Source organism: Crocodylus porosus, unplaced genomic scaffold, assembly GCF_001723895.1.
Source record: "Crocodylus porosus isolate Cpor-Errol unplaced genomic scaffold, CroPor_comp1, whole genome shotgun sequence".
In the NCBI taxonomy this organism is placed as follows: Eukaryota; Metazoa; Chordata; order Crocodylia; family Crocodylidae; genus Crocodylus; species Crocodylus porosus.
Genome location: NW_017728939.1, coordinates 8466291 through 8475295, shown reverse-complemented (window position 1 = coordinate 8475295; position 9005 = coordinate 8466291). Strand labels below are relative to the sequence as shown.

At 42.7% G+C, this 9005-nt stretch overlaps 1 protein-coding gene across 1 annotated transcript in view; it reads left to right on the top strand.

Annotated features, from left to right (window-relative positions):
* KPNA6 (karyopherin subunit alpha 6) overlaps nt 1-9005 on the top strand; it is a 37016-nt gene that overhangs the window by 686 nt on the left and 27325 nt on the right. The window lies entirely within an intron of this gene.

The following is a 9005-nucleotide window of genomic DNA, read 5'->3' as shown; positions in this document are numbered from 1 at the left end:
TTTTTTTTTTTTTTTTTTTTTTTTTTTTTGTATCTTCATTTCTATAACGCACTTGTCTTGAAGATTTCTCAAACTCCTCTTTCCTGTATGTAAATTGGAGTTGGACACCGTTTTCCAGCAGCGCGTGTACAGCACGAAGTGAGGGAAACTTGTCTAGCGAGTAGACAATGACAGGTCACTCTTCGTAGAAGCATCGTGCTTTGCGCCCTTGATCTTCTCTCGCTTGGCTTGAAGCGAAGGCGAGATTGCCTTTTCTAGGCCATTAAGGAGTGAGGCTGGAGAGCGGGGGTTGGATGACAAATCAAAGCAACCCTGCTTAGCATACTGCAGTTTGTCTGTCCCCTCTTGAAAGCCAGGGCCGACTTCTTGACGGCACTATCGAGCGAGGTGTCAAAGGAAAGGCTGGTTTAGTTGCAAGCCACTAATTCTGGGCCCCACCCAGGGAAAACGGCCTTTCCGGGATCTTTTATTCCACCTCTCAATGCCGCTTGTTTGTAAAACCACAACTTTAAAAAAGCAGCGCCAAGAGCAGAAACATGGTAGTGACGGAGCTGTCCGGGACGCTGCATGACGTATCGCAACTTGGATGTCAACTTTTGACCAGAGGTTTGAATTGAATTGAGGTTGGAAAACCATCACTTAGCTTCTCAAAACAGAGGGCAAACACAGGGGGAGCAGGTCCCCTTTCGTGTGTCCTGCTGGTCCATGTTAACTGCTTTATGACCACAGCTAACTAAGCTCTCTGGAGGAAAGCAGTTGAATAGAATAATTTAGGGTTTACATAAAAAAAAGCCTGCACTGGCGGATCGTTGAGGCAGTAGTTAAGTGCTCAGTTTGGATATACCAGAGCTGAGCTGGTGCAGGTTAACATAACAGAGGGACAGAGCTGAAGGTATTGCTGTATATAGCAGAATAGCGCTGTGTGTTATGTCCAGCCCTGCGCAGCAAGCTGTTTGCTGCACAGACTGTACATACACAACATAGAGTTGTGTACCATGCTTCATGCTGAAATGAAACTACTTGAGACAAAAACTTGGGTAGCTCAATTAGGTGGCTACTTTGCTTTGTATATGGTTGTATGGGCTGAATGCTTGTTTGTGAATGAACGTGGAAAAGGGTCAAGATAAAGGCATGGAAATTGTTTATTGAACAGATATCCTATTTACAAACCATTGCAGAAGGCAAGTAAACTTTAGGATGACCTAAAGTCTGGGGATGGGAGGCATACACAACACTATCTGAGTTTAACAAAGTGGGTATTAGCAAAGATGAATATTGGGCCTTTATCCCGTGTAGTCTTCTTGGGTAAGGAGTTTCAAGGCAACCTGGAATGGTGAAATGCTTGGAGCAGTTACAAACATTGAGTCTTAAGTGTTTGATTTTAGACAGCGGCCTAATCCCCTGGTTTAAGTGCCATTATACTACTCCAGCTAAGGTCAGCTTGGCCTTTATTATGCCTTTGTAGATGCTAGAGCCTGTCTATGCTGGGATACTCAGTATCTGCACAAAGCGCGCAGCTCTGTGGAGAAAGCGACAGAGAAGACTTGAAAATGTAGGAGGGTAATGAAGGTATCCAGGTTGTAGCTATATTGGTCTAAAGGAAAAAGCAATCGGGACTCGTGGTAGAGGTGATATATATTTTATTAGAACAACTAGATTTCTGCAAAAAAAAAAATCTCTTTAATTGCAAGCTTTCGGGCAGACAGTTGAGGTGAAAGTGTGTCTTTGGGGACTAGCTGAAGAAAAAATGGCAACCTCTGTGTTTATTCCCTCAGGCCTCTGTCTAATCTCAACCCAAACCTTAACAGGATTGAATTTGGTGAAAGACAAGTGACGCTGAATTCCCTAGAAGCAAACCTTTGCTTTTCCTCTCCCTCTGCAGCCAGCATCATCAGCAAAATGGCTGTGCCTTCCAAAAATGAGATCACATCACGGTCTCTCGGTAGCTAAAACAGAAGGGAATGAGCCAATGGTGACTGCTGCACCAGACAGCCAAAATAATTGCATGGATAAGCGTTTTACTAGCACAGAATGTGCTGTGTGCACAGTGCACAGCTATGGGATCCAAGGCAGGCTGTGTTAAGACAGGTCTTGGCATCCACTGAATTAGCAGATGTTTGTATTGAACGTTCAGGAAATAATTTGCCCTGAGAAGGTAAATGTGGCCCAGGTACGAAACGGAAGATACCTATGGTTTTCTCTTCTATTTTTTTTAAAAATAATCCTAAACTTTGTTTTACTGAAACCTTTTCAAAATAATGCTACTTGTAACACTTAATCAGCAAATATTGGAGAGAAACTTCAATTTACTTTCTCTGATGGTTTCTCTGCATTACTTTGCTTTTTCTTGCAAGTGAAACCTCACTGGTACAAGAGGTGAGGGACAACTTGAAAATGGGTATTGGAGCTAAAGAACAGGTTCAGTTTTAAAAAAAAAAAAAAAGAAAAAGCCTCTTATTTAGCTAGTTCTCGAAAGGCAACATTGAGTTAATGTTGTCCCTTCATGTGTACATGCAGCTAACTCTGTCCTGTGTATATTCTTCCTGACCAACTTAATTAGATGGCCAGATATTTCTCAAATACAACTTTAGGTTCTTTTCCCTTCAACCTTTGACCGTGGTGAATTGTCTTAGTTTAGTTACGAACTAGTCAAGGAGAGAGTTTCTTAGACAAATGTTGACAGGTCCTTATCTGTTAACAGCTGCTGGTGAACCTCTGGAAACTATCTGCTAGCTGGTAAAGCAGGGCTCTGCATTGTTTTCTTATTTTAAAAAAAAGAAAAAGAAAGAACATTATCCACTTGCATTTAAAAAATGATTTTCCAATTCCATTGTATTTTTGATACTGTTCTGAATTTTGTATGGCTTTTATTTCTGTACCACCATTCAGGTTATAAGGATCTTTCAATGGTCAAGAAACTAATTGCAGAAGTAATGGTAAAAGCAACTTTATGAAGTGCTGTCACTCACAATAAATGGAAAGAAAATCCTTTTGCTAACTTAGTTTATCCTGATCCCAGGTGTTACTTCTACCTATAGTTATTTAATTAAAAAAAAAATCGCAAAAAACCGGATGTGGTCTTGTAACTGTTGGCTTCTCTTTTATATTTTTTTAAAAGAATTACAATGATTAGTGTTAATATATTGGCTAGATCAAAAGAGGAAAGGATTACGTTCCTAAATGCTTCAGGGGCACTTATTGCTGTTCCATTGTCTCCGTGGCTTTGAATGGTTCTGTTTTGCTCACCAAATGCAGCAATTTTACTGCCACTTCCTAGCAGGAAGCACAGTTTACTGCCATAGTTTGAAGGAAGTGCCAATTAGTGGTTGAATGCAAAAGAGGTTGGATGTTGTAGTAGGATGCATTTTACTAGAAAAATGTATTGCATTTCCACATCTCCTGCCATTTGGGGTATCTCAAACCACTGTACAAATACTAGCTAGTCAAACCTAACAATTTAGTAGGTGCTGAATAAGTCCAAGGCGTTATCTGAGAAGATAACAGGACATTCATCTTTCAGTGAATCAAGTTGCTTTGAGAAAGTAGAAGAAAAATGCGGTTATCAAGACTTTTCGTAAGAAGTCGGCTTTTGAAGGCACATTATGTCTAAGCCTTTGGACGATTTAACAGGTGATGAACAAGCAGGAGTGTCTGGCTGACTTAACTTCCAGTGCCCAGCTATTACCTCTTGTATTCAGCTAAACAGTGACAACTGGTGATAAAATTCTATGCAAGGCAGAGATTGGCAGGGATTGCCAAATCTTTCATTTAAAAAAAAAAAAAAAAAAGACCACAGCCTTTTAACATTGGGTTCATGTGTCACAGTCTTATGTGAAGCTGTTGTACTTGGCAAGGGCCATTTCACTTGTTTTGGTTTCCAGCATCATTAAACAGTCATTAACTTGTCCCATGAAATGCTCACTTCCTTGGGAGGAACATGGCATGTGCTTTGTAATTAGTTTGCTTGATTTTTTTTTTTAAAACCTTGAGCCGTTCCTTTGGCACACGGACATTTTCATCAGAAATAAGCCCCTCAAAGAAATGAACCTGCTAACCTTATTGCTCTGGTGATGACTATAATTAGCAATTGATCTTTTCCTGCTTACAGTGTCTGTAGGTCTGTTGACCTCTTTGAGAGGATTGCTGTGCAATTAAGTGAATAATGAGCATTGATTCCTCATTATCCTTACAAGCAGCTGTTTGGGAGTCTGTAAAACCCAACTGGGCTTAGAAGGCAACTTTCTATGAAACAGAAGAGTGGAAACTTCAGAGAAATGAGGTGGGGAGGCTTGCAGTCATTGTCTTTCCATGTGCAGGGTTAAACAGATTTCCCTTGAGCTTTACATGAACACAGTGCAAGGTATATATGTATTTGTGTGTAGGGGAGAAAGGTGGGGGGCACTCTTTTTTTTTTCTTTGTTTTCTAGCTTGCATATGTAACATCTTAGCCCTGTTATGGTTTAAGCTGCAGTAGTAACAACTGCACAGATTAATTTGTGGATGTCAGTGGTTCTCAAGACCTTTTTTAAAATGGGAACATCCTTTGTTAGACTCCAGCTACCCTTTAGAAAATGCAAGCTCTTAGCTTTCACTTGTTTCTTGACTGTGGAAAAATAATAGAGCAATTTTCCTGTTGCAAAGAACTCGGAGACCCTAGCAGGTCAGAATGCTTCTACATGGTGGATTCCTGTGTTGAAAGCTCTGGGTTTACCTTGTGAATCATGTAGATATTTTGACACCTGACAATGAGCTTCCAAGGGAGGTGGTTCTCGCCCTGTCATTGGGGGTCTTTAAGAGGAGACCCCACAGGCACCTGGCTAGGATCACATGACCGCAGGTTTGACACTTTTCTTGCCTGCCAGGGCAGGGGGTTGGACTAGATGGCCCACTGAGGTCCCTTCCGACCCTCGAATCTATGAATGCTAATAAAGTGTGTCATCCTTAAAAGGATCTCGGGTACCCTGATTGAGAATCACAGTGTAGGTGGTATGACTCTTATTATAGTTATGACTAAAGGTGTAGGATGGTGTCATTCAGGTCTCGAGTTCACTGACCTGTCACTAGTGCACTCTGTACTCCAGTTCAGTAATACTTTCTCAGGACAAATCTAGCCACATGTTGCCAAAATATAAAAGGCTTCAGAAATCCGGCAGAAGCAGGTAGCGTACTAGAATGGGACGCTTGAGTTGTATTTTTTGCATGTCATCCTGTGTTCACTTGTCACTGCTCTTCTAAAGCACAGGCACCGTGACAGCTTTGTACTCTGCTGTCTTTCCCATGAGGTTGGGCACAGCTTTTCCTTCTTGTTTTTGGTGGAAAGTCAGTCTTATCACTTTGGAGTACAGTATTGGCTTCCCTGATGTGCTTTAGCAGACAGGTCTCAAGTTGGGGCTTATGACTTCTCTGAGGTTAATTGTCGCATCTTGATGTCTGAGATTTACAGATAAGGTTGGAAGAGGAAACTTGGTTAACTGCACTTGACCCAGGTGTGAAATGGAACTGAAACATTTAAACTAAACCGGACCTGGGGAACAAGCTGGCCAGTGTAATGATTGCCGCTCCTATGGGATATCGTGATATGGAAAGAACTTGGGAACGGCAGCTTTTTGTAAAGGCAGTTACTCGCATTTTTCTGGGTAGAGAAGTGGAGTTGTGTGCAGTTAACAGCATGAAAGTGTTTTGGATGAACATGGCCATATAAAGCAGGCAAGGGCTATTTTCAGGATCTCATGCCCCCTTTTAAAAAGGCAGGGTGAAGGGGTAGCCCCTTGGTCCCATCTCATTCCAGTAGTGCTATGGCTAGTTTGCCTGGCACCCCTTCGCAGAGGTGGCCATCTGTTCAGTGATGCTAGAGACTCTCGCTTTTGAAGTAGTGTGGGAGGATGGGAGGAATACAAACACAAAATCTCTTTTGAGGATGGGGTGGGGGGAATACTTTTAAAGTCTTTTCAACTCTTAAGTTTTGCCTCTTCTTGCAAACCTTCTAGAATCCTTGATGAGGCAAGCTGCTGGCAGTGCTCATGTTCAGGAACGCACAAAGCCTGCAGATGAAGAATCATTTCCTTCCTCTCTGCTTGCTCACTCCCAGTGTGGTTAGCTGACCTGTCAGTAGCTAGGGAATCTCTGAGAGGACTTTATGCAGACTAGTTTGGGCTTTTGCTAGGCCTCTGCAAGGCAGTCATTCTGATAAAACCGTTCCAGCGTGGCATGCCGACAGAATACCAGGAGGTTGAGGTCAGCGTGGAAGCAGTGACCAGGCATGTGTCTTCAGCAGCCTGTTTTACAGGAACAAGTAAGCATTCTGATGCTGTTGGGAGGTGCTTTTTTTCCCTCTGTAGGCTCTGAGCTAAGAAATGGGGAGGCAAGTGAGTAGTAACACTGAGGGGGGTGCCATGGGACTCAGAAAGAAGTATAATCTGAATGATACTTGCCATGAGGTCAAGAAAAGAATCAAAGAAAGTAGCAAGCAAAGCTGGCTAGACAACAGTGTGTGGCTGTTTATCGGTGAACGTTGGTATTCATAGAAAACAGGCTTTTCATGGTAAGTGACCAGCTTTTAGAGTTAAAAACAGCTTAGAGTAAATGTTACCTGATTGTTCAGTTCCTTTCACAGCAAGAAAATGTAGCCTCTTAGGGAGGGGATGTGATGTGTCTTTTTTTTCACCTGACACCAACCTCAAAGACTATTAGCTAGGGCATGAAAAATTCACCCTGGCTAGCAGCACATCTGTCCTCAAATTCCTCTCTAGTTTGTATAGAGAGACTTTCTTCCAAAGCCTGCCTTTGTGATGGGGTGTTTGGGCCAAAAATTCTGTGTTGTCAAATTTGACAATGTAATTGTTTCCCTGTTCTGTCTGCTTTTGTATCTGACTCAGCAGCACAAGTCCTGATTTAGACATGTGAGTTCCTGTAATGACTCAGCTAGGAGGCTTTAACCAGCTGCTGAGAGAGAAACTGTCTGAAGCAGACATGTTCTGTAATATGGCCAGGGGGAGGAGGGAACAACATGCTGAAAGAACCTCGTTGGGCTTCTGATCTGGCAGCATTAGACTGTCGCAACAGAGGCTGGAAGTGACTGTAGATGGGGACAGTGTAGAAGAGCAGAGAAATATATATATAGTTGCCTGCAGGCAGGTGCTGCCAAGGATTCAGGATGGACCATGTCACTGCAGCAACTATGAGTAGCACTTCAGGGGGTGACTTCATTTTTCTTTTCTTTTTTTGTGTAGCTTGTGGATTATTTTTATATGCCTCCTGCGTGATTGGAAGTGATCTGTTCTGCAGCTCCTTTAGTTGTTATGTAAACAGGAGTTTTCCTAAAGTGCTCCGGGCGCAGCGCCTGACAGCTACGCTGGGCTTAAAGCTTGCCCTTTCTTGCGTTTCCCTTGTTTATGTACGAAACTGAAAATGGCAGGTACCGTTCAATCAGATGTTCTCCCCATACATGACTGCATCTTTCTAGTGAGAGGTTTGAAGTTAAACTCTCTGCATCCTTTCACCCAGAAATCTGTTGTTTAATCCAGGCAATCAACAGTCTTGTCAGAGGATTGCAACCTTGAAAAACAAGAGGTAAAACATCCATTTACCTCCTTATCTGAACACCTTATAGTTGTGTCATGTGCATAACCTAGATGAAGGCCGTTCAGTTTAAATTCACATTCAGGATTGATTTGGAGAGGCTGCTGTTGTATGTTACGTGCTTAAATCGTTTCTGCACCTGGTTGTTGTAACTTCCTCTTCTCTGGTCCTCAGTGAGCTGAGTTACTAGTCTGCAGTGGTTTTTATTTCTCTTTCTGGGTGCATCTTGCCTCTGTTAGTCCGAGCGTGTGTTGGTCTCTGAATTCATGTCTGCTGCTTAGGGGTAAGTGCATCCATTCAGGTATAACTTGTAACCATTGGGATTCTGTTAAGATTCTTTTGAGAATACTATGCTGCAATCACCAGCACTGGCCAAGTAATGTAAGATGTCCTTGAATGTCAGCATTGATTCCCAACTGACCTTAGGCTGTTTGGTCTCTTTTTGAACTACACAGGATGCTTTCCATTTTCAGCCCCTCCCTCCCCAAAACAAAACAAAACAAAACAAAAACAAAAAAACCAAACAAACCAAAACCCAACCTGAAAACCCTTCCTATGCTGCCAGATGTGCCAAGGGGATGGATGGTCTCTCTTCTCACTGGAGTTGGGGAGCTCTTGTAGCCCATTGTGTTACTAAGCTCGGAAGTAGTAATCACCTTGCTGGTCTTCAGTGAGTTGATGCACTATGTGGAGTTTGCTTCCATGAAACCCGCACACAGCCTCACCCTATTGCAGATCGTAAACCAGGGATGGGTAAAATGCAGCCTGCAGGCCAGATGCAGCCCACTAAGCCATTTTATTTGGCCCTTGGGGCCCCTAATCTAGAAAATGAATACTTATCTGCCCCTGGCTGCCTGTCATGTGGCCCTCAATGGCTTGCCAAAACTCAGTAAGTGACCCTCCACCCAAAATAATTGCCCGCCACTGTCTTAAACCATGCACTGTGTACACCTTCCATCTCTTCTGAAATGGAGCTCTGTTCTGTAGAGCTATGGCTGCCTGCACTTGCGTGTTCAGGCTCTGGAATTTCATCTTAATGCTTGCTATGCACAGCTTGTTTCTCTTAAATCTGTTTAATGTGTCATTTTAGTGCTGCATTTATTTCAGATGTTCGAGTTGGTATCTTGGGGCTAATAGTTGGCTGATTTGATTGGAATCACAGAGCTCTGGGAAGCTTGAGAAGAGCTTCCATATAAATGCAAATGCTATCACTTCTGTTCAGTGGAGCTGCTGTGAATAAACTTCATTGCAGTAAGAAGGTACTTAACTGTTGAAGGCACCTGCCGAGGGACAAGTCTGAAATTTAAAGAGAGAGACTCTTCTCAAGAAGCAAATTCTCAGCCAGTCTTGGTTTTAACCATGCTGGTCAAGACTAACTGGACTTGCTTTCTTATGCTGGCCTCTGGAAAAAATGTGAGCTTTTCACG